Source organism: Capra hircus, unplaced genomic scaffold, assembly GCF_001704415.2.
Source record: "Capra hircus breed San Clemente unplaced genomic scaffold, ASM170441v1, whole genome shotgun sequence".
Taxonomy (NCBI): domain Eukaryota; kingdom Metazoa; phylum Chordata; class Mammalia; order Artiodactyla; family Bovidae; genus Capra; species Capra hircus.
The window spans coordinates 4,578-9,986 of NW_017207582.1; the positions used below are offsets into that span (position 1 = coordinate 4,578).

Consider the following 5,409-nt stretch of genomic DNA (forward strand, 5'->3'; position numbering starts at 1 on the left):
CAGTGTGGAAGAGTTTCTTATCTCTCCTTGCTATTCTTTAGAACTCTCCATTCAAATGGGTTTATCTTTCCTTTTCTCTTTTTCCTTTCACTTTTCTTTTCACAGCTATTTGTAAGGCCTCCTCAGACAACCATTTTGCCTCTTGTTTTCCTTTTCTTGGGGATGATCTTGATCACTGCCTCTTGTACAATGTCATGAACCTCCATCCATAGTTCTTCAGGCACTCTGTCTTTCAGATATAATCCATTGAATCTGCTTTTCACTTCCACTGTATAGTCATAAGGGGTTTTATTTAGGTCATACCTGAATGGTCTAGTGGTTTTCCCTACTTTCGTCAATTTAAGTATGCATTTGGCAATAAGGATTTCATAATCTGAGCTACAGTCAGCTCCCAGTCTTATTTTTGCTGATTGTATAAAGCTTCTCCATCTTTGGCTGCAAAGAGTATAATCAATTTGGGATTTCGGTATTGACCATCTTGTGATGTCCATGTGCAGAGTCTTCTCTTTCGTTGTTGGAAGAGGGTGTGTGCTAAGACCAGTGCATTTTGTTGGCAAAACTCTGTTAGTCTTTGCCCTACTTCATTCTGTACTCCAAGCCAAATTTGCCTGTTACTCCAGGTATTTCTTGACTTTCTACTTTTTCATTCCAGTGCCCTATAATGAAAAGGACATCTTTGGCGGGGTATTAATTCTAGAAGGTCTTGTAGGTCTTCATAGAACCATTCAACTTCAGCTTCTTCAGCTTTACTGGTCAGGGCATAGACTTGGATTACTGTGATATTGCATGATTTGCCTTGGAAACAAGCAGAGATCATTCTGTCATTTTGGAGATTACACCCAAATACTGCATTTCAGACTCTTGTTGACTATAGAAGGAACATTAACTATTAGCCCAAAGGTATGCACTGTCTTTCTGGGATTACTTAAGCCCAAAGTAACTGTTCTATTAAATAAGAACAGATCATAAGATCATCATAGGAAAATATCAAAGAAAATCTGGTAAATTCACTCTTTGTTACTAAAAAACAAACAAAAATAATAGTTAAAGCAAGAAATTGTGATGAAGCAAAACTATAGGATTAATACCTACTTCTACAGAATAGTTTGGAGAAATTGGTATATGGAGACAAAGAAAGTTCCTGCGTTTAACATCTTTTGATCTTAGATTAACAATCAAACTCAAATGGTACTGCTGCTGTTGTTGTTTATTCGTTAAGTGATATCCAACTCTTTGTGATCTCATAGACTGTAGCCCCCTAGGCTCCTCTGTCCAAGGGATTTTCCAGGCAAGAATACTGAAGTTGGTTGCTATTTCCATTTCCAGTGGATATTCTCAATCCACAGTGCTTAGCCCTCTATTCAAGTGATCACTCAGAATACCAAGTATATTTGTATTAATCCCCAAGATTTCCAGTTTCTCCACCAAATTCTGCTCCAAAACAGTTATTTCCTTGGTGAGGGAAGGCTTATTCTTCAGTTTTCTTTGTATGTATCTAGTTGTCATTTAATTTCTGTTCATTTTCCCTTACATGTGCCATTGTTAGCCTTGACTTCGCATCCAGTGTCTGGGGGACTGGGGCATTCATAGATACCATTGGGGCAGTTGGCTTAGATTCAAAAGTCTGCCAGGTTAAAAAATTCTCTTTGGGTTCACTGTCACTGTTTAATGATTTAGTGGTGAACTCTTTAATCTGCTGTCTCTGAGTGATGATCAGCTTGTTCTGCTCCTGGAATCTCTGTCCTAGCTCTTCTATCCTTTTCTTGTAGAAGACATTACATGTATTTTGATCATATATCATTGAGGTTCGAAGTTTCTCTCTATGTGACAGGAACCAGCTCTTTTCTTTCTTGTGTTCTTGAGGAAGAGCTTGAACATGAACTGTCCACTTGCTTTCCTGACTGTCAAATAGCTGCATCACATTTTGGAAATCATGGGGATGCTGAGGACGTTCTTCTTTAAACTCATGTGCATCTTTTAGCATGCCTGTGGTAGGCTTGATCTGCATATTGGGCTTCTTGATTTCCAACAATTCATATTCTAATGTTGAGTTCTTAGAAGTCAGTCCTTTAAACTCCTTCATAAACATTTATTTGACTTTTTCTATTTAATCAACTAGTTTCTCCTTTTCTTCTTCTTTCCACCTATCAAATAACTTCAAAAATTCTTCCTTTTTTGTTTTCTGCATTTCATATTCCTTAGAGAACTTGACTGCGTGCACATGCTGTGCTGCCTCTAGCTGAGACTTGGTAAGCTGCAGCTGCTCCTTCAACATGTTGATCTCACTTTGGAGCTTGTCCATCTGTGCCCTTGTCTTATACTCAAGATGCGACTCTTCAGGGTGGCAGCACTGAATATGACTTTGTAGGAAAGCTTGGCTCATAAAGGCCTTGTCACAAAAATGGCACTGGTAATAGCTGGCTTTGGCCTCTATCATTTGCTGCTGGGTAGAGATCAACTTCTTCCTGCGTTTACCCTCTTCCTTGAGCAGCTTGATCTTGCCCGCTTGCTTGGTGAGGAGCTTCTTGCTCTTCTCAATGGCACCCCCACTCCAGTACTCTTGCCTGGAAAATCCCATGGACGGAGGAGCCTGGTGGGCTGCAGTCCATGGAGTCGCTAGGAGTCGGACACGACTGAGAAAATTCACTTTCACTTTTCACTTTCATGCATTGGAGAAGGAAATGGCAACCCACTCCAGTGTTCTTGCCTGGAGAATCCCAGGGACAGGGGAGCCTGGTGGGCTGCTGTCTATGGGGTCGCACAGAGTTGGACATGACTGAAGCAACTTAGCAGCAGCAGGAGCAGAGATCAACTTCTTTCTGAGTTTACACTCTTCCTTGAGCGGCTTGATCTTGCCCGCTTGCTTGGGGAGGAGCTTCTTGCTCTGCTCGCCCCCAGCCAGGCTCGAGCACAGCCGCTCCTCCAGGTCGTACAGCTGAGAGGTGCGTGAGCTGCTCCAGGCGGATGAGCTTTAGCAGCACCTTGTCCACCCACGACTGGCAGCTTGGATATTTCTCGTCCTCCAGCTTGCAGAAGGTGATGTTCTCCTGTAGCATGAGCACGTCCACGGTGCCAGCCACCTTGTCCGTGTCGATGGTGTTCAGCCACCGCCAGTCCACGCTCTCCAGTCGCAGGCGGAACTAGAAGAAGGGCAGGGAATAAGCCAGGTGGTGGGGTTAATGTTGCTGACGTGTTCATCAAAAAAGAACTAAAAGATTTAAAGTGTACAGATGTGGATGATGACGACTGGGACATATTATCCCTAGAGGAAGAGAAATCTATGCAGAGAAGAGTTGGGAGAGAAAAGGAACCTCCTCCACCTGTGAACAATGAGTCTAATGCTGCTCAAGTGCCAATGCCTGGGGTGCAACTAACCTGAAAAGGCCGAAGGGAGAAGGACCTCAGGATGAATCTAGTACACTGAAAAGCAGCTTAGTAACTGTGACTGATTGGAGTGACTCTTTAGACGTGTAACTGTCACCCTGTGCGACAGGAGGTCCCTTCAGACGTCAGCAGTATTTGGTATCACAGTATTTATTTCAGCACTGCCTACACAACTGTAAGTGTCCTGCCTGACAGTATCTCCTGCAATAACAAGGAAACTGGCTCTCAGAGAACAAGAGTCTCTTCAATGGCACCTAATGCAATGTTAAAAAAAAAAGCAAATTGTCAACAGTATTTTGAAACATATAGAGGTGTTTAATACTGCTATTGCTTAATAATAATGTGTCACTGAAGTCATAAAAAGTTTTTTCTTTGGAATGGTACTCTAGGTGTATTTTTTTCAACTAATTTTTAAATGAATTCTTTTTTTAAACTGATAGCAGGTTTTATTTTAAACTTTTTTTAAAAATAATCTTTCTTATGTACATTTTTATGTTGGAAGTGTTTTATTATAAAGTTCTGTTAGTATCCTGAAAATGGAATTGGTGGAAATTAGTGATATTTTCAGAGTAGACAGCTTATTTTTCATCTAGAAGTAAGTTTAGAGTTAATAAAAATATAGCTAGGCCCATGTTAACTACATTTTCCAGAAGTAGTTTTACCATATGCAGCTTCGGGCCACTGTAAACATGTTGTTTTAGAACTTAAAATACTAACCTTGACCTTGGATATTTTATGAATATAATGTAGCCATTTTAAATATCAGTTAATTTATCAGACTATGAATAGAATAGATTGAGTCAATACTGAATTCACATGTCTATAGTTTTTTTTTCCACTTTTTTAAATCTTCAGCCTGCATTAGAAAATACCTCAAAACTAATTTCATTTTATTCTTAACAGTGACATTGTCAATAGTCAACACATTCATATAAGCTGGTTTTTGCATTATTTTATACTTTGTGGTACTATCTGTACTCTTGTTTTCCCCCACCAAAGTAATATTTTTTTAAGTAATTTTTAACTAAATGGTCTGTGAGGATTTGGATCTCTCTTCATTTTGTCAGCCTTTCAAGTAAAACCCTCTATGACACACACACACGCACAATATATAGTGATTGATTATAGTTTAAATGGGGCCTTCCTGGGTGGCTCAGCAGTAAAGAATCTGCCTGTGATGAGGAAGATGCAGTAGATCCCAAAGGTTCAATCCTTGGGTTGGGAAGATCCACTGGAGAAGGTTCATGGCAACTCACTCCATTAGTCTTGGCTTGGAGAAGCCTATCAACAGTGGAGCCTGGCAGACTACAGCTCACAGAGTTGGACACAAGTGAAGCAACTGAACACATAGTTTAAATGTCCTGAGTCCAATACCGTTTATTCAGTTTTACACATAAAAGATGAACGCAATATGCTATAGAAAGTAAAAGTGAAGTCGCTCAGTCGTGTTCGACTCTTTGCGACCCCATGGGCTGTAATCTACCAGGCTCTTCTGTCCATGGGATTTTCCAGGCAATAGCCCTGGAGTGGATTGCCATTTCCTTCTCCAGGGGATCTTCCCAACCCAGGGCTTAAACCCGGGTCTCCCTCACTGTAGACAGACACTTTACCGTTTGAGCCACCAGGGAAGAGTAATATGCTACAAGGAGGTGATAACTGTGTTTGTCATTGAACCGTGCAGACACATTTCCTAAAGCTGAGTTCATTGCCGTTTCTTTTCTCTTTTCATCTCATCCTGGCTTAGTTTCTCTGACTTGCACTTCATTTTATTTATCACCCAACATCATGGTTTCTTCCACGTGTAACAGGCAGAAACTAGAAGTGTTTATTCTGAAAAGATAGTTATAAGAAAGCTCTTCATTACAGCAACATTTTCATTGCAGATTCATATTTTAGCATTTATTTTAAATATTAACATCTCTGCATGTGGGGAGAGGTAGGTATAAGGAATTCACACATTTTTCTTTTCAATTTGGGCTTTTTGCATTTTATGATAATATTGACTAAAATTATATTCTTTAAAAA

The 5,409-nt window shown here is 40.2% G+C and overlaps 1 pseudogene; it reads right to left on the reverse strand.

Moving 5' to 3' along the window:
- Positions 1-1,335: 1,335 nt before the first annotated feature.
- Positions 1,336-3,149, reverse strand: LOC102185820 (annotated as a pseudogene).
- Positions 3,150-5,409: the final 2,260 nt, after the last annotated feature.